The sequence below is a fragment of the Amblyomma maculatum genome, chromosome 6, assembly GCF_055883805.1.
Source record: "Amblyomma maculatum isolate TAMU_Amacu chromosome 6, ASM5588380v1, whole genome shotgun sequence".
NCBI lineage: Eukaryota > Metazoa > Arthropoda > Arachnida > Ixodida > Ixodidae > Amblyomma > Amblyomma maculatum.
In genome coordinates, this window is record NC_139349.1 from 123134395 (window position 1) to 123160205 (window position 25811).

The 25811-nt window shown below is 45.5% G+C and overlaps 1 long non-coding RNA gene across 1 annotated transcript in view; it reads left to right on the forward strand.

Annotated features, from left to right (window-relative positions):
• Positions 1-393: 393 nt before the first annotated feature.
• Positions 394-25811, forward strand: part of LOC146186696 (uncharacterized) — a 30098-nt gene continuing 4680 nt past the window's right edge. The window contains exons 1-2 of the long non-coding RNA XR_014707874.1: positions 394-526; positions 13511-13671. This is a non-coding gene — a long non-coding RNA (uncharacterized LOC146186696). The remainder of the gene's footprint in view (positions 527-13510; positions 13672-25811) is intronic.

The window sequence follows — 25811 nt, forward strand, 5'->3', positions numbered from 1 at the left end:
CGTCAGGAATTCTCTGAAAGCATGATCATGTGTTCTTTACTGTCATCTTGTTCACTTTCTTACACGTGGTTAGAGTCAGCAGCATTATTGCAGTGTTGCACAAAGGATGACTAACCTTCTTTATCTAATATATATATATATATATATATATATATATATATATATATATATATATATATATATATAATACGCTGGAAACATTTGTGTGGTTCGCCTGAAAATTAATATGTTATAGCAAAGCACATTGTTCGATAGCTGCCTAATTTAATTCTACACCGCTATGTCAAAAACGCGAAACAATAGCGATTTGACTGGTTGAAACATGTGTACGGGCTGCGAGTGGGGTATATAGCGCAATATCGGGAATTATGTGCAGAACCTCCTCCGAAATCTGTCTGAAAGCAACAAAATGACTGTCTTAGTAAAACTTTTTTTGTGCCTGCAAGTCGTGAAAGTGTTTGGAGCTGAAACAGGCACTAGCTGTTCCGCTGCGCAAACAAATGGTGACCACATAGATGGCTATAAGGTAAGAAAAGTTTTCTGGCTGCTTAATTTTTAGACTTTTCCGTGTGATGATTTTATGTGATGAACCTGGAAAACTTGCCTCTAAAGCAATAAAGATTACGGAATGCCTGCAGTGGCTTGTAGCACTTGCAATTTGTTGGAAACATTGTGACTTATATCTAAGATGGGCACATTCTAATGGTTATATTTATCGCCCAGGCCAAATAATAAATGCATCAATGCAATAGCTTCTTTTCAACATGATGTCTTCAGCGCCGGCATAAGCGAAAATTGGGATGAGTCGTAAAGCAATCAAATCACAGAGATCGGAGGAATAAAACGAGAACCCAAATGTGCTCAAAGGGATATTAAGTTAAAAATTAGGACAAATTATCATAGCTGTGTTTTTTCATAGCTTAGTTTACTTTGATACTTTAAGTACTACATTTATTATAAACGCTGGGCTTGGAAGCGTAATTGAATCCTTCAGCTCAGTTCAGTCGTTCAGTCGTCTCCGACTCTTCGTGACCCTATTGACCATGTCACGCCACGCTTTCCGGTCTCTCACTATCTTCCTAACATCACATAACTTCATCTGCAGTGCCTCGAGGATGCCATCTAACCATCGCGTTCGCTGCCTACCCCTTCTCCGGCAACCCTCAACCTTTCCCAACATCAAATCTTTCTCCAGCGACTCCTCTCTTCTCATCAGATGACCAAAGTAGCTGAGCTTTAACTTTAGAATTTGACTCTCCAATGAGCAGTCAGCGTTTATGGTTGACAATATCGACTGATTTGATCTTCTGGCAGTCCAAGGAACTCTCAAGAGTCTTCGCCAGCACCACAATTCAAACGCATCAATTCTTCGGCGGTCAGCCTTTTTCACAGTCCAACTCTCGCATCCATACATCACAACTGGAAAGACCATAGCACGAGATATACGGATCTTGGTTGGCAGACTAATGTCTCTGCTCTTTACTAGGCGGTCAAGGCTAACCATTGCTCTCTTTCCCAGAAGCAGGCGTCTCCTAATTTCATGGCTGCAGTCTCCTTCCGAGGTAATCTTGGAGCCCAAGAAGAGAAAATCTGTCACTGCTTCCACTTCTTGTCCCTTGATGCTCCAGGACTTGATAGGGCAAGACGCCCTGATCTTTGTCTTTTTAATGTGCAGTTTAAGCCCAAACTTCTCACTCTCTTCTTGTACGCGCATCAGAAGTCTCTTGAGTTCCGCTTCACTTTCTGCAATTAAAGTGGTATCATCCGCATATCTAAGGTTGTTGATACGTTTTCCAGCAATCTTCACTCCAGCTGAAGACTCGTCCAGACCGGCCTTCCTCATGATGCACTCTGCATATAGGTTAAATAGGCAGGGCGACAGTATGCAGCCTTGCCTCACTCCTTTCTCAATCGGAAACCAATCAGTAAGACCATGCCCAGTTCTGACTGTGGCCTCTTGCCCTTCATACAGGTTCCTGAGGAGACAGATGAGGTGAATTGGAGCTTCCATCTCTTGGAGAGCTTGCCACAATCTGCTGTGATCTACGCAGTCAAACGCTTTCGCATAATCAAGAAAGCAGAAGTAGATGGGTTTCTGGAACTCTCTTGCTTTTTCCATGATCCAGCGAAGGTTGGCAACTTGGTCTCTAGTTCCTCTGCCCTTGCGAAACCCAGCTTGCACGTCCGGAAGCTCCCGATCCACATACTGCTGCAGCCTACCTTGGAGGATTTTCAACATCACCTTGCTAGCATGCGAAATAAGCGCGATCGTGCGGTAGTTGGAACAATCCTTGGCACTGCCTTTCTTTGGAATGGGGATGTAAACTGACCTCCTCCAATCCTGTGGCCACTGCAGGGTTGTCCAAATCTTCTGACATAATGCATGCAGAATGTTAACAGCGTCATGGTTGAGGTTTTGAAGCAACTCAGCTGGAATGCTATCAATTCCGCTAGCTTTGTTCTTAGCAAGGCTGGCTAAGGCCCATTCAACTTCACTCTTCAGGATGCCCGGCTCAAGATCAATTATCACAACCGTCTTATGTTGGGTTTGCACATTCAAGTCCTTCTTGTACAGTTCTTCTGTGTATTCCTGCCACCTCTTCTTTATCTCTGCGGCTTCAGTGAGGTCCTTGCCTCGTTTGTTCTTTATCACGCCCATCTTAGCACAGAAGCTTCCTTTGATATCTTTGATTGTCTTATACCGAGCTCTTGTGTTCCTTAATTGGCTGTTGTCCTCAACTGCTTGGCACTGTATGTTCAGGAAGGCATTCTTATCTCTCCTTGCTATTTTCTGAAAATCCGCATTGAGAACCTTGTATCTTTCTCTTTCCCCCATAACTTTTGCCATCCTCCTTTCCTCAGCTATTTGCAAAGCCTCTTCAGATAACCAGTTTGCTTTCTTGCATTTCTCTTGCTTTGGAACTACCTTAGTAGCAACTTCTTGTATTATATCATGAACATCAGACCACATCTCTTCGGGCTCTTTGTCTTCTAGATCTAATTCTTGAAATCGATTCCTCACTTCCACAGCATATTCTAATGGAACTTGATCCAGATTATACCTGAAAGGCCTTCTAGTTTTCTGCGTTTTCCTCAATCGAAGCTTAATCTTGGCAACAAGAAGCTGATGATCGGTGCCACAATCGGCCCCAGGCCTTGTTTTTACTGCTTGTATAGCGCTTCTCCATCTCTGCCGGCAAATAATATAATCGATCTGATTCCTGTACAGACCGTCCGGTGAAGTCCATGTGTACAGGCGCCTCTTGTGCTGTTGAAAATGAGTATTCGCTATGGTCAGGTTGTTTTCTTGACAAAACTCTACTAGCCTCTGCCCAGCTTCATTTGGCTCACCAAGACCGAACTTGCCTGTAATTCCGGATATTTCTTGACTCCCTACCTTGGCATTCCAATCTCCTATGAGAAAAACGACGTCTGATGATGGGGTGCGGTCTAAAAGGCATTGTAGGTCCGCATAAAATCCCTCAACGTCAGCTTCTTCAGCAGTAGTGGTCGGTGCATAGACTTGGATAACTGTTATGTTGAAAGGGTGACCTTGGATCCGAAGTGAAATCATTCGGTCGTTTTTGGGGTTGTACCCTAGCACTGCTTTGCCCATTCTTCTGTTTACTATGAGAGCGACCCCATTCCTTCTCTTGGATTCGTGCCCACAATAAAAGACATAATGGTCGCCGGAGTTAAATTCTCCCATTCCGGTCCACTTGAGCTCGCTGATACCCAAGATATCAATGTTCAATCTGTCCATTTCTCGCTTGACAATATCCAGTTTACCTTGCGTCATAGATCTTACATTCCATGTTGCTATGTGATACATCCCCTTGCAACATCGGACTTTCCGGTCGCTTCCCGACACATCCACAACTGAGCGTCCTTTTGGCTTTAGCCCAGCCGCTTCATTCGTCCTGGAGCTACTAGGAATCGCCCTTTGTTCATCCCCAGTAACATGTGGGACGCCTTCCAACCTGGGGGGCTCATCTTCCGGCGCCATATCATTAATGGTATTGTGACTGGCCATAGGGTTTTCTTGGCAGGAAATACTGGAGTGGGTTGCCATTACCTTCTCCAGTGAATCACATTTTGTCAGAATTCTCTGCCGTGACCTGTCTATCTTGGGTGGCCCTACACAGCAGAGCTCACGACTTCATCGAGTTTCGCAAGCCCCTCCGCCACGACAAGGCAGTGATCCTTCAGCAGAATGCAAATTGGTTTAGGCTTGAACCAGAAGCTCACTTATGAGTAGCTTGATTAACGTGGTCGCCAAACGGGTGTGAGCGGTAATGCGCAAGACCAAGGATCTGCACGAGGTTCAACTAACCTGGGCCCTACCAATGTCCTGTCACACAAGCGCTGCTGCTAGAAATGTAGAATTGTGTTTTTTAATGAAGATTATTCTTTACTGCAGCATCAGAAACCAGGCCCACATGATATGTTGGAAGCATAAAGCAGTGACTTTTCATTATCTGCGCAGCTGTCTACTGCACTATTTAGGAGTTTAATTCGTACGACTAAACGACATGTTATAGGCAATGGTGGCTGCGTCAAAAACACAATAAAGTGTGTGCATAAAAATTTCGCTCTCTCTTTCACCTCTCATACTTTATATATCGTTGTGGCTAAATCGAAACGTGTACTGGAAAAGAGCAATTGCTACCTTGGGCACATTAACTAGCTTCGCTCCAGATTGAAAAATGACTTCAAGCGTTGGCTAAAATTATCACTAATGGGAGCGCTCCCAAAGCTAGCAGGAAGTAATTGGAGCTGTACCATCTATCACACCTGCTGGATGTTATTCAATTACCCATTTAGAGCAGTCACCACCGTCCACTGAAACGAGGGCTGAATGAATAGCGTTTACTACCTCTACAAAATGATGCTTCATTTGCTGGTTTATATGTTCACAGTGTTGGTAACCCAGCACCTCCACCAGGTTTGTCACGGGGTTGGTAACTGGGGCTAGCTTAAGAGAGCCGGTACAGGTGAAAATCAACGGTCACAGTTTTAAGATACATCCTGCGAGGGCGGAGCCGATTCACTTCAAAGTCTCACTCCGAGCGCCCCCTGGCAATATTAACTTCTCAAAGTACAAAATGATACTTACCCACTCTATGCGGGTTCTCAACAATAACTCTTTTGTAAATATTATGAGTCTAACGTTATCATGGGACGCTCCGAAACATTGTGTATAATGCAGGAAAAATGTGTTTGTACATTTCTTTCAAAACGTTTTATTTCAGCTGTATATTTATTTCAATTTTCTTGAGCATAGTTTTTCTTGAATTGTAATGATGGATATAAGTAGGGTGAAGCTTCTATCATTATATTCTCTCAATATATTCTATCTATCGAACATAGAGTATGTGTATGTCGCAGAAACACATTAGCCTATTCAAACTGTTTGCATATGTGTGACAGAAATTAAGCTACAATTTGCGAAACTAAGCTTTCAAGCAGCTTAAAGTTTACGTCTATCGTTGGAAGCGTCATCTCAAGCAAAAACATAGTCAGCAGAGAAAGAACTGCTGCACTCATATGAGACTCCTTTACGTAGAATGGCAAAACCTCGTGTATGTCGCAGTTGCAACGCTGCCCACAACTCATGACAGCACTGACATGGAGGTGGGGCTAAATAACTTTAGAAGCGGAGCGAGACGTTGTGAGGTGATTGCCAACCATATGTATACAGGAATCCCAAAGATGACGAAGAGCATTCATCACGTATGAGGCCGCCAAGCAACTGCTGCATAACACCTAATATGAGGTGGAGTACTTCGGTTGCCTCAGGATTGGCAGAGTCCGCCAGATTGCAAATTCGTATCATAACCTTTATGAACATAACAAACCCCGCTTTAGTGGGTGAAACATTAAGCAATGGACGACAGTTGTGTTTGCAGGCTTCGCACAGAAGCGAGATTCCGAAGGGGCGACCAAGGTCAAGGGGCAGCTTGACGCGGGCAGATTTATGACGGTCGCGCGGGCGATCGCTTCTCGGAAGTGAGCCCAGAACACATGGCAGCGGGCGACGCTGCCGGCCCTGTCCGTCCCGCGAGGGAGGCAGAGCAGTGCAAGTAGAAGGCGCAGCGTAAGCGCGTGGTTGTGGGTTCGGCGCTAACTGCGGTGTTTCCCGGTTCGAGTGGAGAGGGCGCGGAGGCCATAAATCCCAAAACGAGGCGTAACACGGACCTGGGAGAACGCGCTGTTGACATGTCTTCCCGGGAAGACGCCTGTGTGTCCCTTTGAATCCGCCACCCGCGCGCAACCGACCAAGAGCAGGGATCGGAATGTTTGGGCCTGAGGTTTGCGCGTCTGTGTTTTTATGTATTTTCGGAAGTGTAACCGTCGACGCCGTTTGTCTTTGCGACTGCTTGGCGCCTCTTGCGTGGGAGGATTTTGGAGAGGGAAAAGTTGCAGATGTATGCATTTGTGTGCGCAACCACTCGCCGCTTAGTGCGTGCTTTGTGTGTGTTTTATTTGACATGCGTAGGAGAGGGGTATATGTGGCACAATGATTGGCCAACCCATTTCAAAAGACTGCACGTTATTGGCCACAGAGTGACTAGTCGTTGATTGGTCAACAGACTAGATTGGAATTTGAGCGCCAAGGAAGGAGCGTTGAGACAGTTTGGCTCGGAGAGAGTTGGGCTCAGACGAGGGCCGAGGGCAGAGGGGTTGTTCGAGGAGGGAGGCTAGGCTGACGGAGGTCTTCTCAAGGGGCTCCGGCCTAAAGTATAGCAGGAGGCCAAGGCCTGATTCTACTGGCCTCTGACCTCCGTTCGTGCACCCAGTTGCAGTTAGCCCTCTATGTTTGACGTCGCATCTGACGACGTTATTGTAAATGGTTTGTAAACAAGTGTAAATAAATGTGTACAGTCGAGAAAGGAAGTCGTCATCTCCACACCGCGATGTGTCGCTGAGCCACGGTCGCAGCGGGGGTCACCAACGCCACTCGGTACGAGCGAAGGCAGCAGAAGAAACAGCAAGAACACCTGTTGAACAGGGAAGCCCATCGATTCCCCACGCCCTTCGCCAGTTCTGTTTAACTACGACTTCGCTTACGTGGCAAGAAACAGATGACGCAAAGCAATTCGTCGGAGAATCACGCCTAGTGTTTCTCGAAACGTCAGGATGAGACTGGCAGTGAAAAATACAAGTTGTTCAGGTATAAGTTGGAGCATTATCTCATGATAGCCCCCCCCCCCCCCCTCCCATAAGCTACACTAGCCAACAAATATTCTTTTGCCGCTAAAAAACAATAAACGTTGAAGGTGGCGGCGGCCGATAGTAGCATAGGAGTAGAGCAAAATTTCAGGGCTTCACCATCTCTCTCATCGAAGTGTGTGTGGGGGGGGGGGGGGGGCGGAGTTTATCCGCTGTTTGTTTTAAGCTTCTAAACTTTCTTAATGACCTGCTTTCTTCAGGCGTACTAACGTTCCAAAATTTATCAATTATTGTGGTGCCTGTGTGTCAATTATAATATTTGTGAAGCTATCCTATTGCACAGACCAGCGTCTTCCAGTGTGAAACAAGTAAGATTTTGCGCTGGTTTTGCACTGGATCTGCTGGGCACGCTGGAGGTCTGCGATATTCACTGGAGAAGTAACGGCAAGACACTGGTTGCATTGGTACGATGGGAGAAAAACGCTGGGATTAGGTTTTTGACGTTAGGTGTGTCGCTGGCATCCGCGATGCACTGGGAGAAGCGCTGTATGTGCGCTGGGACCGTACTGGTCTCAGTGCTCCAGTATAGCCGGTGCAGCCGACGGCGTCGACCGGGGTACCATCCCTCAGGGGCCAAGATGGCAACAGCGTACTCGCAATCGACCATCGGGGCGCATATGAAAAGTATGGTTCAAGCAAGCGCTTTTTGTTTGGAAGTCGTTGTGCACCTGTAAGAAAACAAAGGCAGTATATTTTTCTAGAGTTTCCATGTTTCGATAGGTCGTTTGGAGCGTTTCGAGAGAGACCACGACCGCCGCGCCTCTGATATCTCATGACACACTGACGATTAACGTACAACTAAAACTGGAATTGAATAATGGGGGCTACCCTGCATAATAAACTTCATAGCTGATCTTAGGGCACTCTAACACAATCATTACTGCCAGATTGTTGAATGCGGGCTCACTCGCAGGCTAGCAGAGCCTGCACCACGGCTCAGTATAAATAAACAGCAGAAAGAAAAAAATCAAACGAAGAAGAGAGTAGTTTACCGAGCGATGTGCCCATGAGAGAAAAAAAAAAACATACAGCGCTTGGAATGCATAATATTTTGCTTTTGCGCTCCTTCTTACTCTGCGTATAGAGTAGCCGAGCCTTCGGTCATCGCAACAATTCCCGAAATGTTTACGTACAAATAAGATTTAGTTACACGCAAAATCGAGTCGTCGCTGCTGCGCTTGCCAGTATTGAAGCTCGGTCGCACTTTTTTTCCTTGAAGGTTTGTATTAAAGCTCCGTGGTCAGCGAAAATTACGCGCGCAGTAGCAGAGCACCACCGAAGAGCTGGCATTGGTATATTTACCAGCGTTGTCAAACTCCACTTGTAAAAATGATTCCAGTGCTCAAAATAGCACGCATAGCATCCAGAACATTAGTTGCAAATCGTGAGAGCAGGCAGCAAGCTCCAATGATCAAAAAGTTGTAATCGTTAGAGCGGCAGCAAGGGACTATAAACTGCGAAACATGAAGTCCACACCTTATAAATGCGGTCATGACATAAAATGCAAAAATGTTTCGAAACGTTCCTGTTGTCGATCTAAAGGGATTTTAGAACAACAAGGCCGGCCCCTGGCAGGCTTATTATATCAATGCCTCGTCTGTGTTTGTGTTGTCATGGCAAAGGTCAGGCAATGAAGAAAAAGAAAATTTGGCGTGGCCGAGTGATTAGCGTGGAGAGCTAGTTATTGACTATACTCCGTTTCATACATCAGGTGCAACGCAGCGAAAGCTACGCATGTAGTCCGCAAGGAAAAAAACAGGAGGCGTATCACTACGCGCTCGTTCTGTAGGCGAGTGGTTCCTGCCGAAACGGGCTCTATTCCGAGCATACACGTTTGCAATAAGATGCTTCGCATGCTTAGACATCTTCACAGAGCGGAGCTTATAGAAAAAATGCGCACCAAAGAACCATTTTCTCAAAAAGAGATGCGCAGCGCGGAGGGCACAGCCAGCGCCATCTGGTGGCACAGCTGGCAAGGTTGCGGGGCAGCAAGACGCGACACGAACAAAAACGACATAAAAAAACTTACAAATCAACCGCATCCGAGCTTTTCTCCCTAAAAGAGGTGCTTTTTATGAAGTTGATGGCAAATGTAAAATGTATTAAGCTTGCAGACAAAGCAACTATTATTTTCTCTCGTCAGGAGCAGGCACTATTTTTTAGCGTGGATGCGGAGAGCGCAAACAAGAGCTGTAGCTTTGCCAGTGTTGCACTTGATGTATGAAACGGAGTATAGGTGCCTAGGTACCGATTTCGAAGCGCGCTAGGTGCTACTCTGTTTTTCTTCTTTTTTATTACTTCTTTAAGGTTTTTTTAATGTACCTAACTTGCTTCGTTACTTTTTACCGCAGAAGTTTTATCCCAGACCTTTTTTTCTCCGGGCGAACAGTGCCGCCCGTGCGGAGCGTGCCAGTATGCTGCGTCCCAGTGCGCCCAGTTTCCAGCGTCATACTGGGACCATAAAGAGGTATGGCGCTGGGGCGCTGGGACAAAGTGACACTGGTTTTTGCAATAGGGATCCCAAGCCGAAACGCAGAGTCACGTTCTCTTCACACGCTAGCGGCGTCAGCGGCTTCAGTCAGTCGCTACTATCTGTTCTTCGCGCAACTTTTTTATGGGTCCTCGCACTGCCTCCCGCAAGATCCCGATAAATTAATTCCTGTCTTCATTTCTCTGACCACAAATCTTATTTTCTTTCATGATAGCCTTGAACGTTTAGTGGAGTGTTTCTGGAAGGAATACGTGAAAAATTAAAAACGTTGTTTGCATTGTACATGCGTGTCTTGCTCGAAATCCGCTATTGAAAAGGTGAAACAGCTGATCAGCTGCTCTCAAATCTCGCGTTAGGCAGTAAAATATTCGTCGGCAATTCTTTTTCTACAACTGCGCTGCATTTCGAGTAGTTTAGGCAGACTGCGCCGACCGGTGCCAATTAAATTTTGCCGCTGGTGATGAGGCGCGGTGCGTACGTCTTGTGGCCAACCGGCTGCTCAGGCGCGGTTCATGAAGATCCAGCAGTTTCCAACCACGGCAAGGTGCAATATGTTGTGTTTCTGCGAAACTGACTTACATTTGAATAGTTTGGCTCAGCACACAGGATAAAGTGGCATTTGAGGGAACCAAGGCACGCCGTTGCACACACATCGCATGCTTGCCGGCCGGCGCGGCCAGGCCTTACGCGGTTTGCCGAACAGCTAGTGTTGCTTAGTGTCGCATTTAACAGGGCAACCGTAAGGTGACAAAGGTTTCATTCATGTCAAACTGCGCAGCATTTCGGGCAGCTTAGCTCAGCAAGATCGTCTGCGCTTCACAAAGTCGCGTATAAAGGGCAAGTCAACACTGCGTGCTCACCGGCCGCGGTGAGGCCAGGCCGCGTTGGCCTCGCCTGATGCGGTTTTGTGAACGGCTAGTTTTGCGTGTTGTCGGGTTGCATTTAACGTGATAACGTTAAAGTGAGAAATATTTTATTGTGCTGCAAGCTTCATTGCTTCAGTTGTTCGGTGCTTTTGAAGAACGGTGTTAGTTTCGTGGTTGTTATTTCACTCACTGTAGAAATGCATTTTCAAATAGCTAGGTACGGTTAGCCTGCATTTCCTTACCTGTGCGGTGCATGAGTACATTTTGTATCAATTTTACGAATTACAGCTTTCCTGTTCTGGACCATAACTGCTGCTAACCAAATGTCAGCACGCACCCACATGCACATATGTGTGCGCAGTGCAGTGCAGTGGCCTTAAAGTTCATTGCAACCTTCTGCTTCATGTTGATTCATTTTCCAACAGCGCTGTATGAACTCATGAACTACAGCCGAAGCACGAAAAATGCGACGAATGAACGGTGTGGCCTTCCCCCAGCATAAGTACTCCTGTCTGTCCTGAACAATACAAGTTACTCTTACTAAGATAGCCGCGACTGTGATCGTGTACTTTCTGTGTAATGCCTTTTTTTTATATAGCATTTGCCATAATTCGGAAATCAACGTCATGCTATTTTTCGCCTCTACCTAAGTATTGGTCCTCACCTTGTGTATTTTATTTTCTGTATACTGTCCATGTTGCCAAATGTGTACCAAGTTTTGTCAATGCCTCTTTCTACATCTGTTGCATCTGTTATGTGCTTTATATGCAGCAAAATAAATATTAATATCGCAAATCACTAGGTATCTTTTCTGCAATACTCTTTTGCAAAACGCTGTGACATAGCTGCGTTTATGGCCAGTTTAGAGCACTGGGAATCTATTTTTTTAATTTGTTATTCATGATGAAAGTCTATACAAACACTATCAGACTATGTAAAATCAAAATAAAGCGCCAAAAGGGCAGGGTGCAGCGCATGCTAGAATTCAAATCGCGCGCCTTTCACAAAGACCGGAAGTAGTTGCCGCCGGCCGCTTGGTGCGCTATAGTCAAATGGGCCATTGTGCCCAATGAGAGTGTCCGCTCTTTACGAATCTCTTTCTCTATGAGCAAGTCTCGCGGCCTTTTACTGCCCGGCGGGGGGGCAGCGCGGGACGGCCAGCCAGCGTCACGTGCCAGCGGGACGTGCCAGTACCTCCTTAAAGCTTCCAGAAATGGCCTAGGCGTATTTGCGTCAGTTCCTGCCACGTGAAGAGCAATGTTTCTTGTGCCGCCGCTAGTGCTTTAGCCCTATAGCTCTCCCCATTCATTCCGCAGTGTGTTTTGTTTTGCTGCGATAAAGCCCTGACCCTCGGAATGTTTTATCCTTAGTAGTTTATGGTTGCACGCGTCGACAGCATGTTTCCAGCACAGTGGGTTTCTTCTGCTTGTTGTTCCTTTTTATACTGCGCTTTTCCGTTTATTCGGAAATAAACTGTTGTTTTTAAAAGAGGCTGGGTTTGTCACTCGTAAGGCGAGACCATGGCTCGTGGACCCGTTTCCTAAAGGCGGGGCCTTCAATATATAGATATGAAAGAATGAAGCTACGGTTCGTGAAGTGCGTAATAAAACCTTTTTCTGCCGTTAGAAAAACACCTATTTGCATGCGAACGCACATAGGTGTTTGCCGACAATTTTTGCCTACAATGGAAGATTCTGAGGCGCTATGTAACCTTTTCGTGCTCATGGGACTTTTAGCCTGTGGAGAGCCGCATGAGAGATCGCCACGCAGAGCCACCACGTTCATCGAAGTCTCTCTTCAGAGAACAATGTGCTATTGTGCGGAGGGTGTATGCTGCGCCGGACAGACCTCCTGTCTAGTTACCTTTACTAGGTGCATGTATATGTCTCCTGGAATTTTTGTGTGTACCCAATGTGAGAACTCGATGCTGGTGTAACTGTGTATTGACAGGTTACGGGATGCGACCTGGTTAAATTGGCTCGAAGTAATTCCATGCAATAAAGAAAAGAAATCCGGGGCGTGGTGCAGTGGTAAAGCTGGACTGGGATTCCCAAGGGAGGAGGTTCGATTCCCCGGTTGAAGACAAGGTTTAATAATTTTTTTTAAAGTATCGAATTCACGGGTAATTGGGCATAAAACTTCTGGTTGGTCGCTTTGAATTTAGCGGCTGGTGACATCCCTTTTCTGTTGACCCATCAGGTACGCAGCTCTCGCGAACAGCTTTTGTCGATGACAGTATGAGCCATTAAAGGTTTTCTCCTCAGATCAACCAACTATGACCGTGTAATCGGCTTGTGGATAATCACGTAAAATTCATCTAAAAATATCTAGCATGAAGCATTGTTTGCTTGGTCATGAGATGAGAAATAATTGTGGAATTTGAAGCTAGTTTTTTCACGATGTATGTTTCAACTAACACTGCAAATCATTTCATTCGAAAAAAATCAGTACACCATGAACCTGTGGATTGAGTGCAAGGCAATAACAAATCACACCACATGGTCAGCTGCCACGTTGCGGTTCTGCTTGGGTCAATATGAAGTGCCTTTCTATAACTTGACGCACCCTTCACCTATGCTTTTCATGAAAACTGCCAGGTTTTTGAGCGCTGCGCTCAAAATATGTCACACTGAACAACCCTATAATTTTCATCTAAAGTGAAACCTCCGATACAAAATGCACCTAATGGTTTAGTTACATCAAGATAATTATTGCGCCTCCTTATTCAAATGGGGCTGCCTAAACATTGGTAAATATAAGCGTGTAATAAACTTGGTGGACAGCTTTAGCCCTAAATTACAGGAATTATATAATAAGAAGGCACGTCGCAAAACATTACGAAAGTCAAATACGTAGTGTCACAGCATCCTTTTCAGCTTTCTGCGAGCAACACCTTTGATTTGAATTTATTCTGTTCTAGCTTTTACAGAAGAATGCCACGTTCCGCCTGTCCAAAACAACATTCCAAATCCTCAACAACAATACGTATCGTTGTATCACTGCAACAACGATTGACAAGGTAGACAGCAGTCATGAAGTTACCGAAGAGGTTCGTTACCAGGTGATGCCTTTTGACAAATGGTAAGTTGCCATGCTATTTGGGATATTTAAAAAACGCGCTAAATTGCCAGCATTTTTGAGCAAGAAAATGTTTTCTCTGAAAGTACAGATACATTGTGCATTAACCCTCCGCGTAGGTAATCGCGTATACCGAGAGTGTAGTTTTAAATAATTGGTAGCATTTCTTCATGGCACATACTTGAATTAGAAGTTAAAACTCAGGCACACTAACACAAACTAACCAGTTCCCGGAGGGTCGATATAATGGCCGCTTAGTTTAATAATTTTGCAGTAGAAGCTACGACAGGTAGGTTTTCAAGCCGGCGGCGTCGGACTATAGAAGACGAAGAAAAATTTAGTGGTGAATTACCTCGGGTTAACCCTAGCTGCATTGCGATAGCAACGGCAGAATCTTCATTTGCCTGCAACATTATTTCCCTATCACATCCTATAATTAATAATTAAATTCACCTTAGAATAAGTGCTTCGGCAGATCTTCTTTCCGGACGCTTTTAGTTTTCTACAATTGATAGTAAAACTGCACCCGTTCGCTATTTATGACACTTCTACTACTCTGGATTAGCGCAGGAGAAAGATCAAACGCGTGAGTAAGCTACGCGTAATTTAGACCATTCCAATAGCGCATTCATAACGGCAAATTACAAAAATAAATATTCGCTCGCAACTAAAAATCATGTCCCAGAAAGCTTAACTTAACTCTGAGTTTTGAATACAGTATGTAAAAGAAACTGATATCTTCAGACACACAACACACGCGATGAAGTTGTAACCTGAAAATCACACAAAACACGCGTCATGTTTTACAGGGCCACGTTTTTCTTTTGCAATACAAATTGGCCACCTCTGCGCCGTAAATTTTGTCATTGTGACCAGAGTTTATGGATACAAAATAGAGCGCTGAAAATTCAGTTCAGAACTGACTGGCGTGGTGCGGTCGACATAAATGACTTTCCTTTCTCGCAAGCATATCGGTTATTAACATGAAGATCAAGGCTGACGACATATCGCATCAAATCATGCAAAAAAAATGGTATCTTACCGTACGGCTAGCGCAGATTCGCAGACCTCAGTTGCAACAATCAAAAATGAATGTTGCCACGCAAAGTACACCCCAGTGATCTGATGCATTATTACACCTGTTAAGAAAAAAATAGCTATCTTACAGGGAGACAGAGCAAGAAATAAGCTCAGAAACCTCAGGTATGAACGCACAACTTAAAATGCTGGTGGTACTCACAGATATCCTCTTTCAGGCATGGCCATTAAAACGAATCGGATCTTTCACAAGGCTTGGTTTTTCGGTGCTGCTGTCCAAAGCTGCGGGAGCTCGAGCAGCTCGAGCGGGTGCGGATTGTGTGGACGGCCGGACGCCTCTGAATCAGCTGCTTGTGTCGAGTTTCGAGGCACGGTTAGAAGAAAGCAGAAGGATCCTTGTGTTTTCTCTCTCGCTTTTTTTTTTTTGCATGAGATCTGTCGAAAGAGCAGGCATAAAGCTCGAAAGGGTTGAGAGAAATGAAAGAGGTACCATAGGACCGCACGAGCCCAGAAGGCTGCCGGCCAGGAATGTTGGCGGGAAGGAAGGGAAGAGTGCGGGGAGTAGAGTGGGGGGCATTGTGAGCAACGCATGCCTAGCCGGGAGGAAAGAGGGCAGTGAAGGTCGTTGCTTTTCCGCGATGACTGCTTCACGGGGAGAAAAGGCTACTAGTCGGGAAGTTGAAAGCGGTTTAGAGAATTACTTTAGTCAAGGCCCTCGGGCGGAGAGGTGACAAAAGGACGAGAGAATGGAAACCATATGTTGTTTGCGCCAAGCTTGTGAACAGGAATGCTCGGAGTTTTGCCCTTGGCTTCGCTAAAACGAGGAGTGCGTTCGGAGCTCTTTTGTCGCCTCGACTGTTGGCTCGGTAACGTTTTCAGTGGGATGATAACTTCGCAACATTTTTTTTTGTTAATGCAGAATGCATTTTTCCTCAGTGTTTCAAATAATAATCAGGTACGTAAAACAATCTTCAGTTTTCACGCAATCGTTCTCGGTTCGAACAAATGAACATATTTTTTCCTAAAGATGGCACACAGGTCGCTGTTCATGACGGAGTGCTCTTGAAATGTCATCACGCGCAACAGAGCGATGCAGCAGCCCGTATACGTGCTGCATTCCTAATAAGGAAAAGTAAAGCGAGAACGACCATAACTACGCGTACTTCAACGTTAAAAATTCCCATGTTATTTATTTTTTTTTTTTTCAAATCAAGTCGATGTTTAGAGCAAGAAAAAATCCGCATAGAACTAAGCGGGGGCATATAAAGCAGCAAGAAATACAAAATACTCGACGAGCTGAGATCTGAAGAACTGAATTAGCAGTAAAGAAAAAATAGAAAGAAAGCAAGGGTCAACATTGAGACTATATCTAGGAACTTGGGACAAGGTGTAGTCATCAGAATCTTTTAGCCCGCGGATGCTGCGCTTGTGAAAGCGGCAAAATATTTCAGAAAGGATACCAATTCTCAATCATGTGTTTAATTCTTCGAGAGTGATGTTATCTAAAAAGGCCCCAAAACTGCTTAAAGAATGCACTCGCATTGCTTTTAATATATATGAATTGCCATTAGCTGCCTGGTTGACATGGTGGGATAGAATTATTTAGTTCTCTGTAGAGAAACGCCTTCGGTGCGGTGATTATATGGTTGAATAATAAGGCAATGAATACCTGAAGAACAGTTTCGGAACAGAGCTTAGGAGAACGCTGTCAAACGCTGTAGTCATATGCATCATTGTGAGCCATGTATTGCAGCTTTTAAACATAAATAACTTCCGTAAAGAGCATCGTTATAATGCAATTTCAATTTTGTTACCATATATATGCTGGCGACACATGAGCGCTCATTCATTGCACTGTAGGTAACTATATTTAATTTTTTTTTCGTTTGCTTTGCCCTATGTAGTGCTGTTGATTTTTTGATTATCTTCCACATGCACACAACTTTTTGGCAGTGTGCAATTTACGTCGCATTAGAATACGAACCGTTCCAGGACAGTTCAGATTAATTTTCTTGTCAAGTGAATTAGCTAGACATATGTAGAATATATGTTGCTTGTATTTTTTTAGCTGTAATATGTTATGCGCTGCTGCACCGGTGGCCAAAGTCGGTCAGTCCTTATCTGTCTGTTGCTGAAGCCCACAGCAGAGCCCAAAAGAGTACAGGAATAAGATGCAAATTTGTGTTTAGTAGATATTAGAACTCGAAGGCCGTGAAAGCAGCCCAACATATCTGTCTATAAGAATAGCTTATAGTCGGTGCTCATGCTGAATGCCAGAAACAGCTAGCGTATTGTCGAGTCATGCAGTGCGGGTTTGAGTGGCTAGCGCGATCAATCTCTCCCACCTCTGCTATCGCTTCAACATGTTGGGTTTCTTCCCATCATGTAAAAAAGGCGGAAATAACGATGCTACCCGTACGTGTTTTCAATCATGGACAAGCGTTTACAGAGTGTGGATTCGCCGGATATATATTCGATCATTTCTGCGTTTACTATCCAAGCGTAACTGTTCAAGCTCCTCACACGTTCTGTTGCGTTCTTTTCCTTTGAGTACCTTGTGTTTCTTGACTGCGCAGGAGTTTTTTCGCGGACACTCATCTATTAAACTTTTACTTGTGAGATGTGTGCCCGAGCATGCGCGCATGCTTGTCCACTTGTATGCGCGCATATGTAGGCCCATGGAACAAAATCCCGTGCGCGAGAGTTGTGCGCGAAATGTGTTCAGGACCTGTGCGTGGATATATCTGTGTATCGGATCTGTGCACTGATGTGTCAATCACTTCCAATTAACCTTAATTTACGAGATCAGAAAAACAAATCATCTCCACCGGGAATCGAACTCCCAGCCTAGCTAGCGCTTTAACCAACTGCGCTAAACCCTGGATCGCGAAACTAGCACGATATATAATTCTCCTTGTCTGCCGTGAGGATAGCGGCGAGAATGAAGCTTCAATTAGTGATAATGACAATGACAGCATTAATAGCAATGACACTGCGTTTATTTGATAACGATAACGATACGCGATGCACCATATGCAGCATTATTCTTGCCATCGCAAATTTCGGCAGTGTAGATTCCACGTGCTGTCAAAATTTTTTCAACACTTGGCTAAAATTTGGAACACTATCTGTGTTAGTATACGTCCACACGTGATCGACATCCGGCCATATAGTCTGCAGGAATTGTCTCGAAGAGATTATATGCAGAATTTTGCATAAAAATCGTGCCTAAAATCGTAAATAAAAGAGTAGTCTACTAAAAATGTCAAATATAATCGCAAGTCATATACAACAATTAGCAAATCACAGAAAATGTATTCAGAAAAATATATTCCACATTTTCCATGATGGACGCTTCTGTGCATTTTGTGTGTTCAGCTCAAACAAACAATTTTAGGACAATCTATACATTATACAAAATAAACATTACATATATGGTGGCCCAAATTACGTATGACGCATGAATATCTTCTACAGTTGAATGTAAACTGACGTCCCGGCCTGCGAAAAATTTAGTTGGGACGAAGTTATCTCTAAAACACTCATACATGTACATTGAAAAATGTATGTGTCGGTCAGAACTGCTTCTGCTGTTTTTTTAGCCCCTTATCCTGAAATGTGCAGTGGTGGAGGGCCATCAAAGCTCGTTAGACAATATCCACCACTAGAAACCATGATATTGTGAGCCTTCCGTGGATATTCTTTAATTTGTTCATGCCATGATCTTCCTCTTTCATTTGTACATACCATCATCATCGTCCCGTGACGCCGGCTCCGGCACGCGCCTGGGTTTCTGTCATCGGATTAAAAACGCTAGACAAGGCTTCGCTGGCCTTGCCGTCACGACCTTGCCGTTTCAACCTAGGCTTCTTTCACAAGTGGTGGAGGATAAATTCGATCCCCTTGCTGCCTTGGGCCCTGTCTCTCGCTGGAGCTACGTTCAGGTCGCCGTTTGGCAACTTCCACCATAATCATGTCCACCGAGAGCAATCCCAACCAGGCCGGACCTTCTACCTCGGCTGCACCGAAGCCTCCTACTCTGCCCCCACGTCAACGTGACCCGCCGCTGTTGGCTGGTCGTCGCGACGAAGACGTCGATGACTGGCTCGACACATATGAACGCTGCAGTGCCTATAACCTGTGGGACGATGCTATTAAATTTCTGAACGTTTCGTTCTATCTCATTGAGGTCACCAGAAACTGGTTCATTAATCGCGAACCCCACACTACTAACTGGACCATTTTCAAACAGCAGTTCCGACAATACTTCGCCGACCCGGCAGTTCGGACTGAGATCGCGAGAAACAAGCTCGCTTCCCGCCTTCAAGGTCCTGATGAATCATATGCGTCTTACGTAGAGGCTGTTCTTGCACTTTGTCGGCGCATTAGTCCCACCATGACAGAACCTGAACGTGTGAACCACGTCTTAAAAGGGATCAATTCTATGGCTTATCATACCTTAGTTGCCCAGAATCCTTCAAGTGTTGATTCAATTATAATGACCTGTCAACGCCTCGACCAGCTGCAGTCCTCTCGATTACAGCCCAGCTTCGCAACTGGTCCGACCTCTGCTGACCTTGATCTGCGGGCAATGATTCGAGCAATCATCCGCGAGGAGCTCCAAGCCCTCAACCCTTTTTGTCGACATGGGTGCGATCATTCCTCCGCACCTTCTAATGACGCCGTTCTCCGCAACATGATTAAAGAACAGTTATCAACTATCAGCCACCCTATGGCATCCGAACCTTCTGCAAACCGTCCAGCGCCGACCTACGCGCACGTCGCTGCATCCCCCCTTCTTTGATTTTCCCGCCCCGACCGGCACCAACTTACAATCACGTCAATGCAATGGCGATGGCTCAACCTACACCACCCTATTACGCACCTTGACGCCCTTCCCGACCATTCTGCTATTACTGTGGTATTAGAGGACATATATCCCGCTTATGTCGTCGCCGCCTTCAGAACGAGCGCCGTGGTTACGACACCTTTGAAACTGACATGCCTTCAACCTCATATGATCAACGCCGGTCTATTCCAAGCCCACCTCGACGATCCTCCCCACCTCCAGTATCTTCCTCTGAGCCTCGTGGGAACCATGTATCCCGACGCCGGTCCACATCCCCATATTGCCGCTCAGTTTCCCCTCTCCGCCCCGCAACCATTCTCCCTGTCCGCCATCCGGAAAACTAAGTGTTGCAGTTTCCGAAGGTCAAACTGTACTCTGCGAACTTACTAAACGTCCTCCTGATCGCCCGTATAATGTGATTGCTGTTATCGCTGAAGGTTTACCGGTCGAAGCTTTGGTTGATACAGGGGCTGCAATTACCTGTCATTCACGCTGATTTGTGCTACTCTTTGCGAAAAGTGACAAAACCATATGATGGGCCTGAACTCCGTGGAGCCAATGACGTCACTTTGCGCCCTTCAGCGAAGTGCACCGTACGCGTTGTTATCGACGGCATCCGCCTTCATGTGCAGTTTGCTGTGCTCTCACCTTGTGCGCACCTGATGATTTTTAGATGGGATTTTTTGTCAACCGCTTCAGCGTTAATTTCTTGTGGTGACCGTGTTATCTATATGACAGACAGCGATTTTTCATCTGACTTTTTGGAACATCATCCCGTCGTTGCTGCCGCTGATACTGTTTTGCCTCCTCAGTGCGAAAAACTGCTTACTGGTGTTTCTGACCACATCACTGACGGGGACGTACTCATAGCACCATCATATAGTCATCTTGCAGGCGGCATCGCTTTCCCGTCAAGACTTGTCCGGTTCTACAACGGCTCAGCGACAATACTGGCCACTAACACTTCACGTGAATCTCTCGTGCTCCTAAAAGGAACTTCTCTGCATTGCATGGTGGATGTTCAACCTTTTTCTCTGATGGTGCTAACCGCCCCTCCGCCTCAGCAAAGTGTTTCGTCAGACGTCTCTCTTTCTGTTCTGGCAAAGACTGTTAATCCTAAACTTACGCCAAACCAACGCCAAGAACTGCTGACATTGCTTCGACACCACCAAGCCATTTTTGATGCCACTTCCACACCACTGGGACGGACTAGTGTTGCGCACCATCGCATCGTTACTGAAGGTAACTCTATCGTTCGCCAACGACCTTATCGGGTTTCCATCTCTGAACGAAAAGTAGTTGAAGAAAATGTAAATGATATGTTCCATCGCAATATAATTCGTCCTCAACAAGCCCATGGTCCTCCCCAGTAGTGCTAGTTAAAAAAAGGACGGCTCGGTACGCTTTTGTGTTGATTACCGCGCACTTAATAAAATTACCCGCAAAGATGTATATCCGATGCCACGAATTGATGACGCCCTTGACTCTCTCTAAGGCCCCGAATATTTCTCGACCTTGGACATCCGCTCAGGTTATTGGCAATTACGTATGCACGAGGACGACAAAGAAAAAACCGCTTTCGCAACACCCGATGGCCTTTACGAATTTAATGTTAAGCCTTTCGGACTTTGTAACGCACCAGCGACATTTGAAAGAATGATCGATACTGTGCTTCGTGGCCTAAAATGGAGAACCTGTTTGTGTTACTTGGACGACATTGTTATCTTTTCGGATACCTTTAATGACCATCTCACGCGCCTGGATGAAGTCCTCACCTGTCTCGCTTCGGCAGGCCTTCAGCGCAACACCAAGAAGTGCCACTTTGCACAGAAGGAAATTAGAATGTTGGGACATCTGGTCAGCCATGACGGCATTCGCCCAGATCCTGAAAAAATAACCGCGGTCTTGAACTTTGCTCGTCCACAACGGACTATAGATTTGCGCAGTTTCCTCGGCCTCGCCTCTTATTTCCGGCATTCTATAAGGCATTTTGCAACTATTGCTGCACCACTTCATGAGCTACTTAAAGCACGCAGCCCTTTCGTATGGACGGAGCAGTGCAAAACTGCTTTTAATGACCTAAAGCACGCATCAGATCTTGTTCTTGGCCACTTCACTGACAGCGCTCCAGCTATCCTGCACACCGATGCCAGTGGTCACGGTCTCGGCGCTGTACTTCTGCAGCGCGATGCAACATCGCGTGAGAAAGTGATTGCCTTTGCTAGTCGGACTCTGACTCCAGCTGAGAAAAACTACACCATTACCGAGCAGGAGTGTCTTGCCGTCGTCTGGGCTGTCCAAAAATTTCGCCCTTACCTATACGGTCGGCACTTCACAGTTGTGACCGACCACCATGCTCTTTGCTGGTTGTCTTCAATCAAAAATTTGACAGGCCGACTTGGCCGCTGGATTCTACGCCTGCAAGAATACCATTTCGACGTCACTTATAAATCTGGTCGCCAACACCAAGACGCCGACGCTCTCTCTCGCTGCCCACTTACGGAATCAGTCTGCTGTTTTTCTTCGCAACGCATTTCTACCTCTGACCACAGCCGACCATCTCTTCCCCCGACGCATACAACAGTTTCTTTTGACGATTCTGAGCACAAACACGCACTCCGCTCGCAGCAATGAGCTGACGCCTACTGCCGTCCTATCATCGACCGCCTTATCGGCGCTTCGGACCCACCCAATGCTAGGCTTCGCCGACAGCTTCGCTATTTCAAGCTCGAAGATGGCATCCTACTCCGTTACGTGTATTGCCCTGATGGAACTCGCTGGATCCCAGTCATGCCGCGTGTGCTTCGCCCACGTATAGTGGCGGCTCTCCACGATGACGCTACTGCAGGCCACCTTGGGTTTGACAAAACCTACGACCGCGTGAGAAAACGATTGTTTTGGCCTGGCTTATCTTCCACCGTTGCCAAATACATCGCATCCTGCCCTCTGTGCCAACGCCGCAAACGGCTGACTTCTTCGCCCGCTGGCCTTCTACAACCTCTTCCTTGTCCCGCCACGCCATTCGACATAGTCGACATCGACTTATATGGTCCCCTATCTCTCCCCGATGGGGATAACCATTGGATTATAGCAGCTGTCGACCACCTCACACGCTACGCTGAGACAGCACCTGTACCGACTGGTTCCGCTCAAGAAGTAGCAAATTTCTTTTTGCGATCAATTGTATTGCGTCATGGCGCTCCTCGGGTGCTCTTAAGTGACCGGGGTACAGCCTTCTTATCGAAAGTCGTTGCCGATGTTCTTCACGCGTCATCCACCCTTCATAAGACAACCTCAAGCTACCATCCCCAGGTTAACGGTCTGACTGAGCGATTTCATAGCACCTTGTCAGACCTTATATCCATGTACATCACACCAGATCATCAAAATTGGGACACTATTCTACCATTAGTCACATTCGCCTATAACACAGCAGTACAACGGACTACCGGTTATTCTCCATTTTTCCTCGTTTATGTCCATCCTCCCACTACAATTCTCGACGCTTCCTTCTTCTCTACGCCCGACTACTCCACATCAGTACCTACCCATGTTTTATCTCGTGTGGCCAAATGCCGCCATCTTGCCCGCCTCAACACGGCAGCGTGCCAGGAAGATCGCCAGACTCGCTATGATTCTACACATCGAGTGGTCTCTTTTCGTCCTGGCGACGAAGTACTGCTTTATATGCCATTGCGCACCCCTGGCCTTAGTGACAAATTCCACCCCCGCTACGTAGGTCGCTATGAGGTCATAAGCCAAACTTCCCCAGTGAATTACACAGTGACGCCTGCTGATCCCCCAGCTGATCGACGCCACCGTGGAACTGAAATTGTTCATGTGTCTCGCTTGAAACCGTTTGTGCGCCGCGATGCATCGCTTAGTTAGGAGCGGCCAGGCTGGCCGCTTCCAACCCCCCGGGCAGATTGTGTGAGCCTTCCGTGGATGTTCTTTAATTTGTTCATTCCATGATCTTCCTCTTTCATTTGTACATACCATCATCATCGTCCCGTGCGCCGGCTCCGGCACGCACCTGGGTTTTTTGTCATCGGATTAAAAACGCTAGACAAGGCATCGCTGGCCTTGCCGTCACGACCTTGCCATCTCAATCTAGCCTTAATTCACAATATATACAATGTTGGGATGCTACCAAAGCTGACGGTACAATATTGACCAATCTATGTCAAGATAATTCAATGTTGACAAGCCATCCATATTGGCAGAACATTATTGCCCAACATACCATTAGGGTGCAATGCTGGCTGGCCATCACAGTCCATCAAACAATATTGAATATAGCGCAGTATGTATACATTGTTGGCAGGCCGTCATGACAGGCTGGTCACTATTGCCCAATATATGCCAAGATTTATTTATTGCTGACAAGACAACCATAATGGCCGCACAATATTAACCAATTTACGCCTATATATGTGCAATGCTGGCTAGCCATCAAAGCTCATTAGATAATATTGACCACTATAAACCAAGATATATAGAATGGTAGGATGCCACCAAAGCTGGTGGGGCAATATTTGCCAATGTATGCCAAGATATATTCAATGTTGACAAGACAACCATAATGGCCGGACAATATTAACCAAGCTATACCATGATATGTGCAATGCTGGCTAACTATCACAGTCCATCAAACATTATTGACCACTATAAGCCAATCTGTATACATTGTTGGCAGGCCACAATGACTGTCAGAACAGTATTGACCAATGCATGCCAATATATATTCAATGTAGACAAGACAGCCATATTAGAGAACAATATTGCCCAATCTATGCTATGATATGTGCAATGCTGGCCAGCCATCAAGGCTGATTAGACAATATCGACCACTAGAAACCAAGATATTACAATGTAAGGAAGTCGCCAAAATTGGTTGGACAATATTGACCACTGTATGCCTAGATATATTCAATATTGAGAAGCCATTGTTATTGACCGGAAAATGTTTACCAGGTTATACCATGGTGTGTAAGATATTACCAAACCATTGTAGCTTGTTGGCCAATAATGACCAGGTTGCCTCATTGTGTATACAATAATGGCAAATGCTCAATATGCATGGGCAATACTGACCGCTGTTAGCTGGTTGAATGCGAATAACTTCTTACCAGTCGCTACCCATATTTTTTAGGCCTATTTCACTGTTGTGCTAAAACCCTGGAGCACATCATTGCCAAACACATCTCTGTTTTTCTTGACAATCATAATTGATAAGCGTCAGCACGGTTTTCGTAAAAGGGCTATCTACTGTAACTCAGCTACTTGAAACAATTCACGACCTTGCCGCAGCCTTAGATAATCATAATCAATTTGACATTATTTTTTTAGACTTCGAAATAGCCTTCGATCGCGTATCTCATAGTAAACTACTGTTGAAGCTAAAATCTTTACTGAAAAATGATACCTTGCTTGCATAGATAGAAGCTTATCTGTCCTTTCGTCATCAGAGTGTTAAGGTTGGCAATGTGTCCTCCAGACCTGTTTCAGTTGAGTCAGGAATCCCTCAGGGATCGGTACTAGGACCACTCTTCGCCTTGATTTTTATTAACGACATCGCTTGTAAAATCCCAGTGAAAATCAAACTTTTCGCAGATGACTGCGTGATTTACCATAAAATCCATAGTTTTGAAGATCAGGTAGACTTAAACACATCTCTGGCCAAAATACAAGAATGGTGCCCAACGTGGCAAATGGCTATAAATAACAAAAAACAGTCGCTATGACAATCACTCGTAAAAAACAACCATTGCTTTTTACATATTGTCTCGGAAACCATGCCTTAGCTGCAGTATCAAGTTTTAAATATCTTGAATAATAATCACAAGCAATCTCAGATGGAACCAACACGTAGGATACGTTGAAAAGAAGGCAATGAAAGGGCTCGGTTATCTGAGAAGAACACTGGGAAATACAACGCGCGACATAAAACTTTTGGCTTACAAAACGTACATCAGACCTATATTGGAATACGCTGCCGCTATTTGGGACCCCTACACACAAACCAACATCATCAAACTTGAAAGCGTACAACGTAAATTAGTAAGATTCATTTATAACGCATATAACTGGCGCACCTCTCCAACCCAACTCTTACTAGATGCCAGCCTGGAAAGCTTAGCATTAAGAAGTTACCGGGAAAGAATGAAGTTTTTTACTTGCGTTATCATGACGAATTAGGAATTGATAAAACGCTTTATATTGAAACCGCTAACCCACGCACATGTTCCTATCACCC